The 24,425-nt window shown below is 38.5% G+C and overlaps 1 protein-coding gene across 5 annotated transcripts in view; it reads right to left on the bottom strand.

The window, feature by feature from the left end:
* The window catches only part of LOC117232715 (IQ motif and SEC7 domain-containing protein 2), a 143,047-nt gene that overhangs the window by 44,479 nt on the left and 74,143 nt on the right, over positions 1 to 24,425 (bottom strand). The window contains exon 1 of one of the 5 annotated variants that reach the window (XM_033492292.1): positions 12,514 to 13,062. The exons of the other annotated variants lie outside the window; for them this stretch is intronic. The gene's annotated coding sequence lies outside the window, so the exon portion shown is untranslated. Of the gene's footprint in view, positions 1 to 12,513; positions 13,063 to 24,425 lie in introns of those variants that run through there. 5 annotated transcript variants of the gene reach the window in all.

The following is a 24,425-nucleotide window of genomic DNA, read 5'->3' as shown; positions in this document are numbered from 1 at the left end:
CACGGTGCGGTCAGATCGCATCAAGCGAAGCACCGTTTCCATGAAAATCGTTTACACGTAATCCGACGAGAGCATTCACATTAGGCGATAAGGTTAAGCGAAACGAAAATCTGATGGCCGTGGAGTTGGTTTGCTAGCGATGAAGAACACGGTCGACGGTGGAGAAGGAACACGGAGGACGAGCGTTTGATTAAATTTGCACGAAATTGCAGCGAACTGGTCGATCTCGGTCGGATAATATAGCGTGACACGTCTGGCGTAACGAGATTGTGGGTCGAAACGGAGAAAAATAACCCGCCAACTACAGCCACGCAGTTACTTCCATTTAGCGCTTACAAAAATCGCGTTCGTCATCTTATGTATGCTGATGCAAAATTAACGTGATTTTTATTACAGTATAGTCGGAGGACGACTGGCTGGGGTAGAGTTCGATTGTCTCTGATCGTCTGGCGCGAATGCCTCGATAAAATCCTAAATTTTCATCGATCGTAATCTGACCGTACCTTTCATCGCTAGTGTGGATCAGGCTTAAGCGATTTCGACCGATGTCTGACTCGATCTAATCGCGATCGTATAAACTGGAGATCTCGACGCTCGTATACCGAAGACCAGGGAAAATCGTTTGAAAGTTGGGCTGTGATTGGTCGTGAAAAATCAACATGGAAGACGAGAAGGTTCTCGTTCTTCGCACGCCTGACACGATAGGAATGCTTTAGACAGAGGCGGAAACATTCTACTCGTATCTGCCTCTCTCGCAAGAACGCGGATTTTGTTGACCTTTCATGTTCGTAGATCGTGGATCGTGGATCTGATCGTATCGTTATCGCTAGTGTGAAACTGGCTTTAGTCTCAGGAACCACACTGCCAACCTAACGAGTCGTGGTAATGCGATCCGGTTGCCAGAGAATTTCGATTATAATCGCGTTGACGTTTCATCGGCGTGGAAATTAATGGTATTGGCCAGAGTGCTTGTTTAAGGGAATTTTAACACCTTCAAATCGAGTATTGATTATCGTTGATGTGTCGTTTGAATTTCTACGGCGTACACGCGTGTTCGATCTATTCTAGGGAATTTTAACACGAGCATAGAGAAGATAGCGATTTGCGTTGATAATATTTTACAATTGTCGAATACCAGAATAGACAGAGTGTATTTTAGAATATTTAGTTTATTTTAGAAATGGGTTTTGTAAAGTTGAGAATTCTACAATTCGAAACTCTAAAATTCGACGCTACGATGCTGAGATTTTTAAAACTTGAAACTTCAAAACTGAGAGAACTCCAGAATTCGGGAGTCTAGAACCGAGAGAACTCTAGAAGTCCGAACTGCAGAACCGAAAGAACTCTAGAACTCGAAACTCTAGAACCGAGAGAATTCCAGAACTCAGGACTCTAGAACCGAGAGAACTCTAGAACTCGGGACTCGAGAACCGAGAGAACTCTAGAACCGAGAGAACTCTAGAACTAGAGACTCGAGAACCGAGAGAACTCTAGAACTCGGGACTCGAAACTCAAGAGAACGCTGAGAGAACTCAGCGCTCTAACATTAGGATTGTAGTTTGATATTCTAAAAAAAGGAAGGTTTCGATACTAAGAACTCTAAAATCAAGAACTCTTCAATTAAGAACTTCATAATCGAGAGTCCTAAGTTTGAGAACTCTGAATTCGAGAACTGTAAAGCTGGGAGTTTCAAAGTCAGGGTTCTTGGAAATCAATACTCCAATAACGAAGGCACTGCCAACTGAGAACTCTAAAATGTAGTACTTGTAAAAGTTAAAACTTTAAAATTCATTATTTTGAAAGTTTGAAATTTATAATTTTTACGTTACCTAGATTAGTTGTATGTAGTAGCTTAAGCTTTCAAATGGAAAATTTCCGAGGAAAAAATGTTGGAAACGCGAATGATCGATGAGTCGTGATTGGCGTTTTCTAAGATGTTATTTTTATATTTCCTTCCTTTGGAAGAAAAATGGAAATCGCCAAGATTAAGATCTCTATTCTCCGTAATACGTGGGTTTCTGATATCCTACGCACTGAAATCTTTGAGCAAACAATTTTTATATTTCCATAACGAAACTTTTTAGGAAATGTCAATCACCGATGACTCACGCTTAGGACTCTTTAATGCAAAATTTCTTCATCTTTGCGAAGATAAAATGAGCAATTTAACACTTGCTAGAACACTGTATATGTGCGTGGTAATACGCGTCTTTCTAAAAACAAATGTAGTGTAATAAAATACATTTAGGGTTTTAAGGTAAAGTCTTTATATTTTCCTTTTTTTTTTTTTTTTTTGTAACAATTGAGTCACCGGTGTCTCGTCCATTAAAATTCTCAAGATTTTATCTTTCTGAAAAATTGTAAAAAGAAGACGAGAAGAAACTACGAAGAACGGTACTTGCAAGGCAAAGCGTTTTTATTCCGAAGGAAAATCTACGAGACACGAGTTATCGATCGAATGAGAAATACGAAAAAGCAACAACCATAAAGAAACTTTACTTCCGTAAAACGAAATGTTCAAAATTAGATATAAGTAGAGAATGAAATAGCAAGTTCGCTATAAGTTATTTGCAACTTTGCAGCAACGAGAAATATCTTTATTAACCGAAGGAGAAATACAGGGAACAATAATTATAAACCGTCTCTTTATTTACGTAACGCGCTATATCCAAACTTAATTTCCATATTCGCTTCTACAACTTCCAACAACGCCCTTCTACTAGAATCCTTAATTCAAACGATCTAACTTTATCGCGATCCTCTGAATATTAAAATATTCTAATTGAAACGTCATCTGGAACGACAGAGCCGGAATACTCTTCGTCGAGACTCACTCTCACGCGTTGCAAGAAGAAAGAAGTTCGTTTTGCGGAAACTGGGTCTTCTGCACGCGTTCAAAAAGATTTGTAACTCTACACGGTTACCTATATCGAAAGAATTACGCCCGACAGAATTGTCTTTCAACAGGCGAAAAGATACAGAAGCCATAAATATTTCAAGAATCTGTCGTAATTACTCGTAATCTGTATTCGAACGAATGAAATTACATATCAGAAAACCGATCCTTCTGTTATTCGGAAATTCCATTATCCCAACAGTTTTGTCTTCGTATCGTTTCGGATAAACCAGGCCCTAACCGTATTTAGTTACATTCGATACGTTCGAAGACGCGGACTTCCGAACGATAAATACGGAGACGCGAACATCATTTTTCATTGTCTTAGCGTCTTAGCGGGATGAAGATGAATTTGGGTCGGAGTAACCTGATCTTTGACCATGATCCTAAGTTATTAACCCTCGTATGCTTCGTTCCTTCGCTCTCCACTCTCGTGTAGCCTAGCAGTTACGCTGGATAGCAAATTGTTTGTATTAAATAAAGCATAGAGATCATAGACAATGTTGTGGTAAGTATATCGCGAGTTGGCGATAGGCTGAAAAGACAAGTTGAAAATATAAACTGAAAATCTTCTCTATGCTTCATCGAGTATTTTCTATATACTTCGTTCGCGAGAAAATCAAGTTTCAAGATTTATTAAATATTATGGCACAATATTAAATATTATGTGAAAGATTGTCGGCGACAAAAAGCCGATTAATCGGCTATCAGTCGGTAAAGTGTTAAACAGAGTTATGCATCGGCCAAAGAATTTCTATCGAAACACATAAAATTCTATTATCCGATTAATCGATTTCTCAATTCTTGTCAATATAAAAATTTGCACAGAGTTAGACGAACGAACGAAACAACAACGAATATACAATTTGAAATAAAATTTTGGAACCGGTCTTGGCTTGGTCTGGTTAGATTAGCGTTGACCTAACAGAGTACAGCGGCCCAGTGTGTGATGGCAACTAAGTGATTGCGGATCTTGTCAATACCATCTAATGGCAAAATCCGCGATCACTTAGTTGCCAAGCCAATAATTTGACAGAAATTTTTCCCTATTTTCTACATCGAAAAATTCCGACGATCCGTATGATTTTAGCCGTACGACGCAGTAGAAGTGTATTCGGGACGAAACTATAGAATTTAAGGAACAGAACCGACGCGTAACAGAGATTCGATGGAAGAAGGCTTTTGTATTCGCACGGTTTAATCACCAAATGCCATTTCTCCGTACGTACAGTTTTCACGTCGCCGTCAGGCTAAACTTGTCTTTTCCATCAGTTTTCCAACAACGATGCCTTGCGAAAGTCTGAGTGAGTCATCGACTCATTTGTTTAAACGCTTCTGCAACTCGGCTCTGAAATGACTGCACGCTTTGAAATACCCACCACCGCTCGTTATTTTTACCTTGCGGTTAGCCTTTTCTATCTCATATCATTCTTTCCTATTTTTTAAGTCTTTTTAAAGTCCAGTCTCGTTTTTATAATAGCAACGTGGCTTTCTTTCAATTTTCCCCTCTACCTTCTATCAAGTCGTTTGACAGGATGCTGCCACGCAACTTCTCTTGTTGAAATGAGATATTTTAATATCGCGCAGGTTCTCTTAACGCTTTACCGACCGCTAGCGGTTCAACAGCATACGCACGTCCGACCGGCAGCTCAGGCGCGGATTTTCCCTGGCGCCGGCTCTGTTTCGGTTTAGACTCTCCAATACCATTCTTTTCGTTCATCGCGAACGCTAAGTTTTTCAAATTGGTATAAAACTGTGGGAGCTTACGAAGCAACGCAACTGACGCAACTGAGCAAAGTACCTTAGTACTAAATAACAAATTACTGCTCGAATAATGAGAAAGATTGTGGGCAACGAAAAGCCGATTAACAGGCCATCGATCGGTAAGCGTCGGCGACGAAAAACCGATTAATCGGCTATCGGTCGGTAAAGTGTAAATTATTCAGTGACGTGGCGAGAGAGAAATTGTAAACTATAGTGCTATAAATTTCATAAAAATATTAGAAGATTCTATACGGGAATATATTTGGTAAGAACAATTATTTACTTTTATAGTAACGATAGCTTACTTTTTGGCCCGCCGCTTATAAAAAGGAACTCGATTATAAAACAATCGTTGATCTTATTTGCTCTTCGCTATCTACCATAGTGCACATCGCTGTGTTCATATTTCGTGTTCGAATTGTAAAGCTTCTTGGTAGAAGAGGAAAGGAAGTGCTTATACTTGTATTTGTTTTAGAATATTTTCATATTTAAAGTATCGCTTCCTCTGTGCAGAAGTTCGAACAATATCGCAACACCTATTTTTTATAAAAAGTTGGAAATATATTTTTCGATCTGTCTGTTTTTCGTGTCTGATAGGAGGAATGCGAGAAATCTCGACGACAAAGGAATAATTATTTCCAACGTGGATTTCTCCCGATCTCTGCGTCGTTTCATCGCAGCACAGAAGAATTAATCTACTTTTTATAATTTAAAATTTTCACTCATTTCTTCGTACCACGTATCTCGAATAATTACATTTTTCATTAAAACGAAGGTGCATCGTTCAAAAATTAATTTCTAAAAAGATGGACTTCTCACTAAAAAAAAAAAAAAAAAAGGCGATTAAAGTTTGGGTTTCGTTAAGATTCCCACGAGAAAATCAGAGCAGCAGGAAGTATAGGGGATAAACGATCGTGAGCAACAACGTTTAAAACGAAAGCAACGGTCCCGATTGTTGCATTGTATCCGAGGCTGTTCTCAAGGAAAACCGAGCAGATCGCGTCATCGATGCTCGCTGCACAGTCGTATGCGTAATTTCTTGGCCATTGTATCGCCTTTTTCACAAATGGTGCGTCATCTTTCTCTGAGATTCACCTTCGTCCTTCCAACGTTTCAATAATTTACATAAAATTTCCATTTGCGGAATTGCAAGCTTTGTACGTTTAAATTGCAATGTAATGTAATGTTTAAATTGCAATGTAATGTAATGTTTAAATTGCAACATACGTGCATCTGATTCAAACCAAACTGCAACTTCCTTCAGTACAATTTATTTAAACCTTGACCTAGGTAACTTGAAACTCGCGTAAGCCTGATATTCGTAATATTTGACTCAGTAACTTTGTGACGTTTAATTTAAGAGAACAATCCGAGAGTTAGCTCGCGGCAAAGCAAAGTCTCAGCTTGATCTTTTAACGTCTGATTCGAAGGTTTGCATCTAACGCAAGTTTAACTTGAATTCGCCAAAGTTTCCCAAAGCCCTAACCGAAACTTAAATCGAGTTTAATCCGCACTTTGTAACATTCAATTGGACGAGTATCGACTTGATAAAATTCGTGCTTCGGATTATAAATTTCGATGACGTAAATAAAATATCGATGACAAGTGGTGCTACGGAATAATTAAAAATAATTCAAGATCAGCAGCTACAAATGCTATTGATTTATATTTAGTTGCTGTTCGAATTCTCCATCTAACGACAAATATTTTACGATTACCTTAAAACGAATTTATTAGGAGTTTAATCGTACGTATCAGTTAATAAACGAGACATTATCACTTAGTATTTTAATCACCGTTATATCGTTTTCGGTTGAATATTTTGCTGTGACAAAGCTAGCTAATTATCTAAAGCAATTGTTCGACGTACCAATAAATAAGCTATCTCGACCGTACTTCGATCCTTATCGGCAATAAATCTACCACGGTTAATCCGGTTGAAACTGCTGCCGCTTAAAATCCTCCTCGGTGGAACCTTCCAGAAAATTAATCAAGATCGTAGCGAATCTCCTTTCATTAATTAGAATATTACTTTACTTCATCGCGTACAAACGTACGTTAATACGTTATCTTATCGCTAATAATACGTTGATTGAAAACGGCAGGCTGTCGTAAAATATTCCATTTCTTCGAAATCATAACGAGTATCCCGATATTAATTCGGTAAGATAAATAATTATTCGTTTCGTTTCGTTTGATCTGAGTGTAGGCAACGAAGATAGGAAAAGCTTCGCAATTCTACTTTCGCGATTAAATTCCGCACATAATACCGCAATTCCGGCACAACTCAATTCTATACGCAGTAAACACAGGCAAATTATAGCGCAATTCCAACTACTTTAAGTTCTAAGCACCGAGACCCTAACGTTGTTGAATTATGTGCCCGGCAATTCCAAAAAGATCCAATTCTTTATGCAGCAATTGCAACGCAATTCTTTATGCAGGAATTTCAACGTAAGCCAATTCCGAACTCCACCGTGGTCGGATCGCGTTTCTCGCATTTCCAACGCGGTATAATTCTGCGCTCGACAATTCCAGCACAGAGCAATTGCATGCCCCGCAATTTCAGTGCAAACCGATCCTATGTATCACAAATACAGTGCAGTACGACTCTTTGTACAATAATTCTAACGCGACTCCATTCTATGTAGCTCAATTCCAATCAACGACCAAAATCCGAATATACGAAATTTCCTATTGCGATTCCACGCAAATGGACATAATATACGTAATACGTAAATTCAAGGTTGCGATATCTGAATTTTTCGCATAAACTTCGACACGGAAATATGCAAAAGGAAAAAGGAGAGTGCCCATATAATCGCAAATGAATGCATAGAAATGATCAGACTGACGTTAGGTTTGTGTAAACGAATTGTCAAGCGAACAGAAATGGAATCGACAGAATGGACAGAATCGACGAAGGATTGTCAACTTTCACTACGTCATCGATCGTTGCGTTGGCTAGCCACTAGTAGCTAGCCTGTCGAGCGAATTTCATCGTGGAAAGACATGGTTGACACGAATCTGGACGCATCGACACCTATCTCATGAACGGAACTGTACCCGGAGTGCGCGTTAACGGTACCACAAATGCTATCTATACTGCTACGCTCGCTTCGTTTACTCGCCACGTGTTCAATGCGTGTGTAGACCGGCTGTTAACATAGTTATCGCATTCGGTTATCGATAACGCTTCCTCGTTGTCGTCGTTGTTATTGTTCATACTGTAGCCTGTTGTTTGTTCTGTATAGATGATAGACAGGCGGTTGGTCAACGATATTGACAAAAATACACGCGTTCGATGTATTACAGGGAATTTGAACACGAGCGTAGAAAAGTCGGTGATCTAGGTGGAACATCTTGAAATTGTAAAAATCGAGGAAAGAGGCACTGAAAGTGCCAGAACAGAAATATGTGGGAACTGAGAAATTTGGAAATGGTAATTCCGAAACTGCGAGTTCTACAACTGGAAACTGTGAAATAGAGAATTTTTTAATTGGTAGCTTCGATGCCGAGAATCCTGCGATTTGCAATTCTGAAATTGAGACTTCCAAATGGAAAGTCTTTGAACTCTGAACTCTGAAATTAGGATGTTTATAATCCCGTACTTTAAAATTGGAAAGTTTTGAACTTTGAGTTTAAACAATCTGAAACTAAGGATTGTAAAGTGAGGATGTTTGAGGATTAAGAATTCTAAAAACTCGAAAATCCTGCAAGTTGAAAACTCCAGATCTGGAACTCGAAAACCGAGATCCAAATAATTCTATAAGCGTCCCTCAATTTGGAATTTAAAAACCGAAAATTTTAGAACCAAGATTTTTCTACGATTAGCGGCGTTACAATTTGAAACTCTGAAATTAAATCATGTTCAGAATTCCAGGATTGCCGAAATTTCCAAGTCAGACAGCTGCTACCTTCGCAAGATCATAATCGCCAGTTTTACGATTTTTTTACCTGATTCATACGACATTGAACGAGTTACATCATCCAGGGAAACTGTTTTGCAATTCGACTCGATGCAATTTGACAACAGTACGGCCAGCTTTGTATCGCAAAGAAACAGGTCAATGAATGTAGAACAGATGGTAGCCTCAAGATTTCAACGAGTCTGCCACGTACGCCATTCATGTTTTACGTGACAATTAATCAAAAGCTTCATTTCTTGAATTTAATAAACAGAGATATTTTTCGTTTCAACCATACGTTTCTCACACCTCCATAAACATAAATTCGCGAGCGCAATTAACGAAACAGAGTTTCACCGAAGATTTATTTCATTCATTAAATATTAATAATATGCGAGCGATAATGAATTAGATTGAATATTTGTAAAATGGCGGAACCGAGAACTCTGAAACAGGAATTGTCGAATCGAGAACTCTACAATTGGGAACTTTGAAATCGAGAATTCTAAAATTGGTACCTTCGATGTTGAGAATTCGAAAGCCCGGAATTCCACTATCGAGAACTCTAGAACTCGGAACTCTAAAACTGAGAACTCTAGAATTTGGAACTAAAAAATCGAGAGAACTCTGAAATTGAGAACTTCCAAGTAGAAAATTTGTTAACCTCGGCACTCTAACATTGCGATTACACAGTTTGGCACTCTAAAACGGCAAGGTTTTAATACTGAAAATTTGAAAATCAAGAACTCACAACTTCATAATCGAGAACCCTGAAACTGGCAATTCTGTGTTCAACAAGCGCAAAACAGGGAACTCTGTAGTTGGGATCTTTGGAAACGAATACTCCTAAGTCGAGAGTTCCGTAGACAATGGGGAACTCCGAAACGGAGAATCGTAAAATTTGAAACTGTAGGATTCATCATCGAAGAATTCTACAACTTTCAAGCTTTAGACCTAATATAATATTATATCATTATGATACAAATATTACACAGATGATGTAATATCAAAGAATGCTGTAGCACTTTGAATATTTTATACGTTCTCGCGCGTCATATATGTTGGCTTTTGCGCTTTCAAATCTCCAATTTGTTAAGTATTTGTAGACTATCAGATTCACAGTATTTACGTAGTAAATCAAGCAATTATCGTCGAGAGATTTATTTCCAATTAAAAAGCGAGCAACGAAGAAGCAGGAGAACAGGAATTCATTCGCGACGATTGATTAAGGTTAATGGAAAAAAATGTCCGGCCGCTTTCTAATCCTAAAATACAACGGTCGGTTGAAAAACAGGAACGAGGAATGGATTATCAAGTGTGAAACGCACGGAACTTCTATTAACCCGACTGGGAAGAACAAGTTCGACACTGTTTCTTGCGTTTCTACGTTTCACAGTCAGTTTTCGCGTGACTAATTCCACATAAACGTTATACATAACTCGAGACCACCGTGAAAAGAAAAATACGTTTCTGCTATTCCTATCTCTTCAGAAAAAAAAAAAGAAAAGAGAAGCGAAAGAAAGAAAGAAAGAAAAATAAATTTCGTACGTGATACGACTATTGGAACGAGATTTCCTAACCTAACGGACCGCCATTTCCATTGATCGCGCAGCCAGCATTTTTATAACTGCATTAAAGTTAATTAGAAAGCGTGATTTTCATATCACGCGAGGATACGTTCTTGTCCACGAATTTTCATTTAAGTACGAGATTCTCTTACGAGGTTAGGTTGCTTCTTGTCGGATCGTAACGTATACATATTAGGTTAGGTACATATGATACTCCTTTTTTCGTAAAATAAAATTCTAACCTCGCGCAATTTCTCTGAAGCATCGTATAAGTTAAGCGAGGCAATTTTCACACGATTCACGCCACTTTCTTATCGATTAACTATATTCCTACTTATTAACTATATACTTTCATTTTTCCCAGATTCGTAAGATTTATTAGTTCTAGAATTCAGAGATCCTTGAAACACGTATGATGTTATAGTTTCTCTTCGAGTGATTTATACTGTAAAAAAAAAAAAAAGAAAAATAATAAAATGACTTATAATACATTCAATAATGATCTTATAAAGAGGGGATAAAGAATCCCTTAACCTCGTTCCCTAACTTTACCCCTACTTTAACTTTAACTTTAACCCTAACTTTCAGATACTACGTTCATATTTCTAGTAACTTCTAGGGTATAATTTTTCGCGGATATTTATGCAAGTCGGTATTTTCATGAAAGTAATTACCAGACGTAGTGAAACGATCGATTTGGAAATTTAATTTCGAATTCTACATTCGTTGTTATTTCGTTCGTCTAACTTTACGTGAATTCTTACATTAAGAAAAATTGAGAAATTGATTATATTCAGATAATAGATGAATTCATACAAAATTAAACGAACGTACAATGTTAAATTAAATTTTGAAAGCGGTCGTTTCACCAGGCCTCGTGAGTTTGATATTAAAGACACGAAACCTGGGTAGGTTTCCATATAACGTTCGTTTTATGCATTTTTTCACCTTCAAATTTCCTATAAATTGTATAACATTATATCAATAATGAAAGATAAATAAATACGATATTAAATTCAAACTTGGAAGAGCCTAATATTTTTTTTTCTTTTTTGTGAACCAGACAAATTCGAGAATTTGTATCTTTCTGGATCTGAATCTTTTACCGAACTCGAATATTTGTATTTTCCAGTGAAACGAATTCGATACGAAAATAGTTTATTTTCTGTCGTGTCGCGATGCAATTAAACGATGACCAAGCGAAATGTCAAACTGACGTTTGCGTAATAACGAAAAAGGCGGTGTGTTCCATTCGTGTCTGTCTGCGAAATCCTCGTGAAACGACACAGGTGAGCAAGAAGAGGCAAGAGAGGTGGAAGACAAAAGAATCATCCAGCTGTGAGACCTTCGAGCGTCGATTCTGATATGCAACTGAATCTCGTTGATCGATCGCGTTCATTTGCGTAAGCTTTATTAATATTTCAATGTAGTATCCGATATTTCCAATCGAGTCTACCCTCCAACTCTTTGTTCTAATACACAAGATATTTCTGACTATATTCTTAATCCAGATATGCTTATCATTCTTCTAGAAAAACAGTCGCAAGATAATCTGATTTTGAAGCTTTCGATAGCTTTATTTACGTTACGTAGAATTATATAATGAAAAATTAACGTTCAAGCAAAAGATACAATTTAATATCGATAAATTAATAGTAATAAGATAATATGTAAATATGAGCAATCCATTCGATTTATGGCTCTAAAAATCTATCTGGTCGAACCAAAGGTTTCAACAATTTTGAAAACGACCGTAAAAGAATTCGGATATATTTGGTCGTGAGTCGATGTGATTGTATTTATAATTCGAGCATGCTGTATTCATCGCTGTATTTAGCATCCGACTGCAATCTGAATTTCTAACGATATTTGCCCAAGTTTTTAATTTGCTCGATCAATTATCGGGCTGCGAGGTGAAGCGGATTAGCCGAGGCACATCAAGGCTACGACAGTTCTATGGTTTCAAGAACAAATGGAGGAGAAAAATAGCCAAATCGTAAGGTTTAAACGAGTTCTGTACATCGTGGAAAATTATGTGAAATTGCAATCGAAATCGATTAAAAGTGTTAGCAGAAATCACGATTAAAATCGACTAAAAGCGTCACCAAAAATCACAGTCTCGTACGTGGAAACTTACGGGACGCATCAGTAGCGTCGTAATTCTCTACGACATTCAATAAATCACGCGATATTTCAATTTCACTCGTCCTGCTCGCCAACGCGTGGTACTTTTACTTTGTACCTTGCAACATTTCCGAAAAAATTAATAAAAAAAAAAAAAAAAGAAAACATGGACCAAGTAGCCCAAAGATCGCCAAAGATTTGGAAAAGTCGCCAGACATTTCCACGCTTTCCTTCCAAGAAACTCTGGATATACCTGGTATCTTCAAACGATGCGTTTGCAAACACAAAGGCAGCATAAAACTGTGAAACACCACGGCGTACTAACGATACACTGCACTAAACTGTCGATAGTCGTGAGAAGAACGAAGGCGAAGAAGAGAAACGACGTTCGTCGCAGCGGTCGCCTTCTTCCACACAATTTCGCGTATGCGCTCGAGGCGCATTACGGCCAGCGGCTTGTTAAATAATTAGATTTAGCCGCGTCGGACAGTCTCTAAATTGATGTCACCGTCGTCGCCGACAGTCGAAACCTTATGACGCACGAATCGCGAATATAATGCGCATCATTATCGCGTAGTTATGGCCGTCAGAACCAATAAACGCGCGCTGCGCCCAATTTTCCTCCATCGACCATCGTATTATCGACTTCTTATCGTATAGCCGTTTATTTTCTGTTTCCACCTTCCTCCATGATCTTCGATATTTTGTCGTCGTTCGAGGTACTTTTTTTTATTCGAATGTAATCGATACGTACGACGATTCCAACATTCTCGCGAAGCTGAATTTCGTACGTCGGAATTTCCTAACAACTGAATCCTGCACGCGCGCAATTCCAACCTCGGGGCGTCGCAATTCTGATCTCGGGGTGTCGCAATTCCAATCTCGGGGAGTCGAAATTCCGACAATTCCTGGCTCGGCGTGTCGCAATTCCCACTCGAGCAATTTCTGCGCGGGGCAACTCCGATACAACGACCGTTTCTATCTATGTTGCGCTATTTCGGCGCGGGTCGATTCTCAGAGTGGCAATTCCGGGCAATTCCGACCAATTCCGACCAATTCCGACCAATTCCGCGTGAGGTGATTTCAGCGCGTCGCGATTCCACCGTAGTCGAACTTGTTGTATTCACAGTTGCAACGCGATTCGATTCTACGCGCGACAATTCCAGCGCACCTCGGTTCTACGTGCAGCGATTCTAACGCGGCACAATTTTATTCGCCGCGTTTCCAGCGAATTCCAATCCGTCATGTGTCGCAATTCCAAGAAATACAGCTCCTATAATTGATTTTTTTGTCGTCTTATTTGGTAGTTCTGAGCAATTAACCAAATTCTCGCAACTTTAAGAAATCTAGTTATTATTTAGTTGCAAACTAAACTGGTTTTTGGGTCTGCGAATTTTGCTCCATCGCAAAATTGATTTTGCCTTTTTATCTTTTTCTTCTCTTCCCCAAGAGAGCTCCGGGTATTAATTGGTAATCGATTTATCCGTCGTTGCTGCGGAAGATTCGATTAAAGGCGGGAGACTGGCGAAGTTCACGAGGAAGCGACGTCGGTTCGAGGACCGATAACTCGACCAACTTCGAACTGTTTAAAACTTGCTACTTAATCTTTCCACTCTCTCTCTCTCTCTCTCTCTCTCTCTCTCTTATTGAGAAGACCGACTTTGGTAGAAGCAGAATATCACCCGACTTTGGCCTAAGCTTTTATCTCTGAAGAATCTTGTCGAATAAAAAACACACTCTTCCGTTCCACGTTCTTTTCGACCAACTTCAACTTTGACTCGTACTTTCTTCCATATTTCACCTCGTACTTCGGTTGATACTTATATCCTTGTTATTTATCGTTATCGCTTGTATATCTCAGCTGTCAACGTTTATATTCCATCAAGTGTCCACTGCAAAGTTCACAACCTTCGTCAACGATCGCTTTCTCGAGATCGGGAGCGCGCAACGGACGATCGCCAAAAACCACGCGACGATTTCACTGAAAAAATGTTCCGCACCCGACCAGCCGTATTTGTTCGCACGAACCGAGCAAATTCTTCGTCAGATACATTACGTTGTTATGTAAAGACGAACGAACGGACGATGCAACCGATCCCAATGTCGTATCCGAGAACCAAATCGTCTCTACTTCTCGCGATTTATTCTCCTTTCGATTCGCATCGTGACACAAGGTTCGCGACACACCGATCTCCGATATAGCTGTGGTCGAGTTTTTCCAGCGATACTCGGGCAACGGATCGCGATTTTCGTAACGCGATCCAGAAGAAACAGAGTCGACGTGAAAGTCTGTCGGCGTACACACCACGTCCTTCCCTTCTCACCTTCTCCTTCCCTCGCTCCTTCCTTTTCTCTCCGTCCGTTTGACTTTCCACGGGCGTAACGCGAGAGCAAAACGCTCGATAGACGCCGCTATACTTTGAACTTCGACCGATCGTGCTTTCGCTGCATCTTCGATTTCACCGACTGGCCGCCATAGTTGCCCCTTTCCCGATCTTACAACGTTTTATCGCAACTCCACTCCGCTCGTTTTCCGTCCGATTCGACGCTCGGCACCTCCGCGCGAACTTGCGACAACCGACCGTTTCGCCTTGAGATTGTCGGTCCTTTTGGCTGGGATTTTAGCGCGGCATTTCGGTCACGATGCGATTTCCTTGACTCGAGCCTTAAGCCGAGCTCGAGTCGCGCATTCGAGAGGCTGCTTCAGTTTGAGGTCGAGCGCAAGGTTGCTGGCAATTCTCTGGATTTTGCTGCGTCGTCGAGATTGATACGTTGGAACACACTTGGCACCGTAATTTCGTGGCACGGAAGAATCAACGAAATGGAATTGTTCGGAAGATGGGTCGGTTGGAACGATGACAGTTGCTTTGTAATTCAATACCTGTTTACTTCAACGGCAGGCAATTCCTTCTAGGTGGAATTGTGGCGCCGCGATTCCAACGAGAGTAATTGCCGTGTCACTCGATTTGCCCGCGATGCAATTGCAACGAGCATTCCGATACAATTGCAGCACCTTTCCAAGGCAATCGCAAAGTCGACAGATTCCATGCGCGGCAATCCCCGTTACACTAACTTCTCGAACGTTTCAACTCTCACTAATCAATATTCCTGTTTTCACAACTCGAAGCACCGTTGTTCCGAGTAAAAATCCTCCTTATCAATCCACCCGGTTAAACCACTTATCCTACATCTAGAGCCGTATAATTAAAAGATATCGTGAACTAGTTACACGCACGCGTGGCCGTATTTCGACCGTGTGACAGATATTCGCGCGGCAAAACCCGATTCAAGATCCGCGCGCCGTAAACTCGCCGACGCCCGCGGCGGAATCGCGATGTTTATTTTAAAGTTGCGGGGCCTGGCGCCATCGAGAGCGCACGGAGCAACGACGAGGCACACGCTGTCGCGGCTGTTCGCGGTTTCAGGTTGACTGGTTGGTTCGCTCGCTCACTCGCCGCGACTCGCTCGGATGTTCGCCGCGAAACCGTCGAACGGCTGCACCCCACCTCGATGGACACGACGCCGCGACGTGACGCGAGTCTCACCGTGCCCCGCTGCTCTACCCGGCTCTAGTCGTGCACCTCTGTCATTTTTTCTTCTTCCTTTTACCGGGCACACATGCGTGCAATGCACGAATCTATGACTAATCGCCGCTATTGGGAGCGTTCGATGTCCACACGAGACGAGAATCCAAGTCGCGGAAGAAGCGTCGATCATCTCGCGAACCGAGTCCGCTACGTTCGAGTCCCGGGCAACGCGATCGCTTCACACGTATTTATAGTTGGATTCTAAACATCGTGATTTCCGCATCTTGGAATTCTGTTCGTCGGAATTTCAACGACTCTTAATCTCGGTATGCTGCGATTTCAAGACGACATTCGCCATACTACTTTCCGATACTGTCGCATCTAGCAATTCCAAGGAATCCTACTTTCTTCGTTGCGATTTCGATAAAGGTTATAATCTCAATTCGCTATAATCGATCTCATTGTTCTCCGTTTCGATGCGTCGCAATTCCTGCACATCCAAATCGAGTTGTAATTTCATACATACGAATTCGGAGTACCGCGATTCCGGTATCTCCAATTCGACGCATAGCAATTCCAATATCGCACCCAACGCTCTTCTCCATCACGGATGCTATTCCAAGACGACGCGATTCCAAAATTTGCCGACTCGTGATTCTAATGATTTTACATCCGGCGTCCGACGATCCCGCAATTCCATCGTTCGAAAATCCAGCGCGTCTCAGTTTCTCGGATTTTATCGCTGATCGATACAAATTTATTTATTTCTTTGTTTATCAACGTCAGACGGGATCTTATCTTTGCCTTGCAAACGTACAGATAGAAGTTGCGCGACGAATAACACGAGCAAGATAGACAGAAGCAAATAATATATCGTAATAAATGATCGTAATTGCAACCATTTCGCGAAATTCTCAATTCCCGTAGTGGAATTCACGTAGTGGAATTCACAGTATCGCGTAGTTTCGCTGTGACGCAGCTCCCGTAAAACCATCGAAAGACCTATGCGTCCCGATTGCATCGTAATCGAATTGCGCTCGGTCGCAGTTGCTCGGTGCGTGCGCCAAGTTCATCAAAGCGGCCAACTAATCGAATAACTCATTTCATTATAATAACGGTACCGCCTTGTACACCGAGACGAGATTCCGGTAAATTCGTAGCCGGTGCTTACCGGCGTGGAAATGATCGATGTACCCTCGGCTCCTCTTGCGAAACGCTCTTTTCCACGCACGATTGTCGGTAACAGCCGTTGAATCGAGATCGAACGAGATGTCCACGCGGTGAATTCGAGCGTGAAGCAGCTTTAACAATGAGTGAAAGTTCCGACCGGCGAAAGCAAATGGGAAACAAGCGACGTGTCGCCGTATACCTGTCCGCGCATGGAAATGCCAAACGTTTTGCTCTTATCCGCGATCGCATTTTCCCCGTATCACGCGCCAACTTCCGTTTAGTGCCTCTGTGACAGCCGTCATTCTCCAGCCACGAAATACCAAGTCTCTTGGTATTTTTTTCCTTACAATCTGTCTATTTGTTTCGTAGCGACCGAAGCATTTTATAAGCGCGATCACGATAACGTCGATGGATGTAGAAGGAATTATTCGCTGTTTTAGTGGCCATGAGATACGCAACGATTTGGAAAGCTTGCTAGGAAATTGATGAAAATCGACTGCAGGAAATTGCTATTTATATTTTGAATTAGATTCGAGATAGATTTTATCAAGATTTCTAGAACACGTCTCGGATACGAGTTCCGATACGAACAACGACAGAGATGTATTTGATAGAAATAGGAAATGTTTTCAAAGTACACGCGTACGATGTGTGGGTAACAAATAGTTTGGACGTTTCCTAGAATGGCAAGCTTTAGGTCAATATATATAGATCATGAAACGTTCGTCAAAATGAACCACCGTAATTTTATAAAATCAAAATTATTTCCATAAAACATTTCTCATAGCTTCGTGTACAGTACGTAAGGAACAGTAATTTGCAGGTGTCCAAGGTTGACAAGCTTCAGGTAAACGCATGTAGATGGTAAAAATTCATCAAAAAGAAAAAAAAAAGCCATTGTAATTTTATCAAATTTCCACAAGATATTTCCGATAGCTTCGTGTACGATACACGAAGAACCCTAATTTGCAGGTTTCCAAGCGTGACGAGTTTTAGCTGAACACGCGTAGATGACAAAAAGCTTGGTGAAAATAAATCGCTGTAATTCTACGAAAACTCTATAGAATATTTCTCGCGGGTCTAATGTCAGCAACGATTGAAATACATTTAATACAATGTGAGAAATGTTTTCAATGTACGTAGAATACATAAGGAACGATAGTTCGTAGCACCTAGAAGGTTCCTCGAGGTTGACAAGTTTTCGCTAAACATATGTAGACCACGTACTGTTAAGGCGAGTTTCCATCAGCGTTGCAGAATGTGCCCAAAGGCCGATTCGTTACAAAGTTTACTCGTGTCGGATCGCGAGTGGAAAATCAAGCATGTCGGCGGCCGTCTCCGCGTGTCTTTACGTAACTAGTTCTGATTAGCTCGTACCAGGCGGAGACGGTCCGCCGTAGCAAAAGAAATGCCAACGAGCGTTTTGCGAACTGCACGAGAGGCTGGCAAGATCGAGGGTCACGCGTGTGAATTACTACGAGGATGCATTATCGTAACTCGCATAATACTGTCGATCGCGAAATTTTTCCTACATTCCATGGAAACACTAATTTTTCGTTTCTTTCTTTTCTTCTTAATTTTTCCTACATTCCATGGAAACACTAATTTTTCGTTTCTTTTTTTTTCTTCTTAATTTTTCCTACATTCCATGGAAATACTAATTTTTCGTTTTTTTCTTGTTTTCTTCTTAATTTTTCCTACATTCCATGGAAACACTAATTTTTCGTTTCTTTTTTTTTCTTCTTAATTTTTCCTACATTCCATGGAAACACTGATTTTTCGTTTCTTCTTTCTTTTTTTCTTCTTCACTTTTCCTACATTCCATGGAAACACTGATTTTTCGTTTCTTCTTCTTTCTTTTCTTCTTAATTTTTTCTACATTCCATGGAAACACTGATTTTTCGTTTCTTCTTCTTTCTTTTCTCTTAATTTTTCCTACATTCCATGGAAACACTAATTTTTCGTTTCTTCTTCTTTCTTTTCTTCTTAATTTTTTTTACATTCCATGGAAACACTAATTTTTCGTTTCTTCTTTCTTTTTTTCTTCTTAATTTTTCCTACATTCCATGGAAACACTAATTTTTCGTTTCTTTTTTCATTTCTTTCTCTTTTTTTCTTCTTAATTTTCTGTATTTCAGAATTGTTCGGAGTTGTTCTCATTTGTAAGACGATTATTCTTTATTTTGTCTCGTCTCGCACATTTCGCAGGTAAATTTTTATTCTTTCGGAAAAAGGTAATCTTTCGTTAATTTTTATTTTCTCGATTTGTTATGACCGCTTTCTCACATGAAACGACTATTTCTAGCTTCGTTTTTATTTCGTACATTTCGCAGCTGAATTTCCTTGCTTTAGCGAGCAGGCTGTTTTTTATTTATTTTTATTTCTTTTATTTAATACGTCTCGCAGCTGGATTTGTTTCTTTCTGTTATACGTTTTTGCTAATTTTCATGTGTTGACGACTTTTTCTATATTGTTGTTTTTTTTCTTTTTACGAGACCGAGGATTCTCGTTGAAATTGGTATTTTTATGATTCTTACAATTAAACAAATTTAACTACAGGTTTTTTTCTTCTATCTACTGTACTTTGTACCGTACTTTGAATATTTTATGTATTTTTGCTACTTTACATTCCCCATAAACGTAGAAAAGTGTGCAGGCTATTATTATCTGTTTTCTATTTTTTTTGGTTACCATCAAAGTCCTTTGTGGATCTTGGCAGACCATCTTCGCTTTCTTCTAGAATATGTACCACACATGTTGCACATTGACGCTTCTTTTTTGTACGAAAACCTCGTGCGCTTTGCTTTAGATCGTATACAATACAACGTATCAGATCGTATACAATAATGACAAAATCAGCAATCACTCAGTTGCCTAATACCAACGGTCAAAATTCTACCAAATGTCCAAACTGGACAAATTGTGAAAGTAAACAACTAAATAAAAAAAAAAACCTAGTTGCCAACCCAATATTACCGTGTTATACACTTTGCTGCGGGCTATTTTTATTCAAATAAAATGATAAAAAATGTCTAGCGTTAAAGAATCGACGTGTTATATTATGTAAATTCCTGCACGATGGCCAAGACTCGTTTTATTACTTCTTTATGCTGTAACGAGCTATAAATACGTAAACGGTAAGTCGTAAATGCGATTCATTATCTTACAGAAAGTTTCCTTTCTATATTTCCTTCTGTAACATAGATTTAACCCGTTAACTGTTACAAATATAACGACATCTTTATCTATGAATTTCCCATGTTACAATGCGTTTCTCCGTTTCTGTTGAAAATAAATTACATCTACGTTCGGAGCAATTAAAATAATTACAATTGTCCAGAACGATTTGTAATCGTTATATTTATACGTTGTCGAGTCCACAAGTAAACATTGTGATTTATTACAACGTAGGAAATAAAAGAAAAAGGAAATATGTGTTGTTTTAAGACGCAATGTACAATGTGCTTTATTCAAATTAATATGTACGACGTCGTTCCTAGAACGCGTACAAAGAGTTTTCTGTGCAATTGTAGAATAGCAAGGACACGTTATAATGCCAAGGTCTAAAGTTTCGAGTATACGAGTACGTACTTATTTTCCATGGATCCTAATTTTGAGTAACTTTAGAAGCACGAAAGTTTCAAAGCAAAACGTTTCCAAGGACTTTCGTTTGAATTTACAGAGTCTTTATTAAGCTCGAGTTATGAAGCTTGGAAGCAGCGCAAGCAAATATTTTACTAGGAATTTATTTTCATTCACTTTGCTACGCAACATCTAAGTACATAATAATTTCACGAAATTACATATATCTTTCTTATCCTTCGTTATTATAGTCGGTTATTATCGACGAATAAAATAAGATTGACGTCCAGATGGAAATTATTGTCTCGCGTGTATTGAACAAGCATTTTCATGAATATTGTTCAATATTTTAATATTATCAATATTCTAATAGGAATTTCCTCTGGCTCAAATTTTTACTTGCGTCTCAAACAATAGTTTTCTCGAATTTCTTTTAATCTTGTCCCGCGTTGATTATTCTTGAGGAATTTTACAATTTCGAATATCTTGATGGGAATTCTTCTTGCTCAATTTTTTAAACTTGCGTCTCAAACAACAATTTTCACGAATTTTTTTTAATCTTGTCCCTCGTTAATTATACTTGATGAATTTTATAATTTCGAATATCTTAATGGGAACTTCTTCTTGCTCAAATTTTTAAACTTGCGTCTCAAACAACAATTTTCACGAATTTTTTTAAATCTTGTCCCTCGTTAATTATACTTGATGAATTTTATAATTTCGAATATCTTAATGGGAACTTCTTCTTGCTCAAATTTTTAAACTTGCGTCTCAAACAACAATTTTCACGAATTTTTTTAAATCTTGTCCCTCGTTAATTATACTTGATGAATTTTATAATTTCGAATATCTTAATGGGAACTTCTTCTTGCTCAAATTTTTAAACTTGCGTCTCAAACAACAATTTTCATGAATTTTTTTTAATCTTGTTCCTCGTTAACTATACTTGATGAATTTTATAATTTCGAATATCTTGATGGGAATTCTTCTTGCTCAATTTTTTAAACTTGCGTCTCAAACAACAATTTTCACGAATTTTTTTTAATCTTGTTCCTCGTTAATTATACTTGATGAATTTTATAATTTCGAATATCTTGATGGGAATTCTTCTTGTTCGATTTTTTAAACTTGCGTCTCAAACAATAATTTTCACGAATTTTTTTAAATCTTGTTCCTCGTTAATTATTCTTGGGGAATTTTATAATTTCGAATATCTTGATGGGAATTTCCTCTTGCTCAAATTTTTACTTGCGAGTCAAACTACAATGTCACGAATTTCTTCCTTTCCTTATGAACTTTGTGCCTTACCGATCATTATCGATAAGTAGAACAAGAGCGACTGCTCATTCTAATTGTTGGAAATTATCTTTTTATTGCGTCGTTATAGGTAATTATACAAATTGAAGGCAGTGACAATTTAAAAAAAAAAAAAAAGAAAAAAAAGAAAAAAGTCACACATGATAAAATCAATCCGTGTCGCAGACCTCAACACAGTCGACTTTCGCCTCGGATTAGAATGTCTGGAATAGCGAGAGAGCTTGGCCTTTGCTCGCCGACCATTTGCATTCGTGGAGGTTAATGGATCGCGGCAGAAAAAGGAACTCGATTCTATCCTTTCGATCCGCACACGAGAACGGCTATAAAACATCGGCACAAGACACTCTCTATTTATCATTCGATGCTTAACGCGACATTTTACTTTCTTCCTTTTCCCTTTTTCTAAATAAAACACCAAATTTTTACTTTTTCATCCATCCTCTGACAACTTTCTTCTTTCTATCATTTTTCTACCATGATATATTTATACGTTAAATAAAATTGTAAATAAATAAATAGTACAATTAAAAATAACGAAGTAAAATGTGTATTTCGAAAATTTTTTTTTTCCTCTACTCTTTTTTTTTTTTTTAATTCGTTTAACCGGTTAGCTGATGCGACCTCTTTGAGAAGACGAAGAAGCTGTTGCGCGCAGGATGTGTGGCAAAGAGTAGACGATGACGAGTATACTCGTCAAACGTAGCTAACTGTGTTAAAATATACATTTGTTTAAAAACGATAACAATCTACTATAAAATTTATGCTATTTCCTTTTTATAATTATCTTCCCTTGTATTTTTATCATTTTCGTTACTACCACAGACCCGATCAAACCACCGGTTTCCAAATTTCATTTCAAATTCGTTGCCTTTTCTTTCTCGTTCGTCGAACTTTACGTGAATTCTTCCATTAGATTGGCAACTAAGTGATTGCGGATTTTGCCAATACTACCTAATGACAAAGTCCGCAATCACTTAGTTGCCAAGCCAATATCATCCGATCGATGGAATTCTCAATTTTTGCTAATATAAGAATTCCATAGGAATTAATGTAAAAACTACGTAAAGTTAGACGAAGGAAAGAAAGAACGACGAATGTTGAATTTTCAATCGAACGTTGAAGCAATTTGCTAAGATCGGTGTTAAGTACGTTTTAATTTACAAATAACATTTTTCTAATCGATCACACGACTATATAACGATTCGAGTTGATGGATTTTCTTACGTCTACGTCGTATACGATCAATGACGATGAGTTGAAAGTAGAGCGATCTCGATCCAACTGGTGGCGCCGCCTCAAAATCAAACACAGTGTCTCTGTAGCAATTTCAGCGAATAAAACAGCCTCTCCTTAATTGATCTCATTGAGCGTGTTCAAGAAACCGAGTTAATTTAATTTCTCGGCCGTATTAGGCCCGCGATACTTCGTTGCGTTTCGACGTTGGAAAAATCTCGCAGTTGAATATTCCCTTAATAAATCCACTTAGGCGATCTTTCCACGAAATCTCAAAATTTCAACTAAGCAAAGGAGAAATTAATATGCCGCTGTAGTAGCAGACTTCGAGCTTTTAAGAATTTTTATGACAAAAATTTTCAACTTTTTTTTTTTTTTTTTTTTGCTTCAAACATTTTACACGCCGAGTACTTTACACGTTTTAACGTGCGTGTCGCTTGTTGCTATTTTTGACGGTTTCGCGAAGTACACGCGTTGGATAGATACGATTGACGCTGTCGCATAATTCTTCGAGTTGTTGGAATTTTTCAATTGCGTTGAGTTTTGTAAAAATGAACGAGGAAAATTCTGTTCAACGTGGGTAACACACGTTAAAAATTATATTTCGAAAGAACGAGATTGTCAAGGTACGTGAATCAATTTTATTTTCTATGTATAATGTTTAATTTTCTGTACGTGATAAAGTATATACGGATCGTAATATCATCTTTTTATTTGTCCACATCGTTCGTTATTCTGACTTTTCATACATCTTTTCCTTATCTCCTGCGTTTACCTCTCACAGTCTTTGTTCGCCTTCCTTTATCTACGCTTTCATTCACACACTATATACTCTACAGTCTATGGTCTATAGACTATTCTAATTTCAAGTATATATTATAATAATAATTGCCAGGAATGTTTGTTATCCTGAAAAATCATTAATCTTCCAAGAGTGTTGTATGTTAAAAACGATCGTTTTTTCATAAATTTTTGTATCTAAAAAATTATTATTCTTCGACACTGTTCGTATAGTGGAAATGATTACTCTTTCAACACTCTTGTGTGCTAGAAATGATTATTTTTCAAAAATTGCTGCATCCTAGAAACGAGTGCTATCTTGAAAATCTTCGTATCTCAAAGTAATGAAATAATTCAAATTATTGCAAAATTCACCATTACTTTGAATCTTCAACGTTAGTATATTCCCAACACTACTTTAGAAATCAACAATTTCTTACATCAAAAATTATTATTTTTCAAAAATTGCTGCATCCTAGAAACGAGTGCTATCTTGAAAATCCCTGTACACCCAAGGTAATGAAATAATTCAAATTATTGCAAAATTCATCATTAC

This window comes from Bombus vosnesenskii, unplaced genomic scaffold (assembly GCF_011952255.1).
Source record: "Bombus vosnesenskii isolate JDL3184/JDL3185 unplaced genomic scaffold, Bvos_JDL3184-5_v1.1 scf7180000013293, whole genome shotgun sequence".
Lineage (NCBI taxonomy): Eukaryota > Metazoa > Arthropoda > Insecta > Hymenoptera > Apidae > Bombus > Bombus vosnesenskii.
The sequence above is the reverse complement of the archived record's forward strand: the minus strand, read 5'-3'. Positions and strand labels throughout refer to the sequence as shown.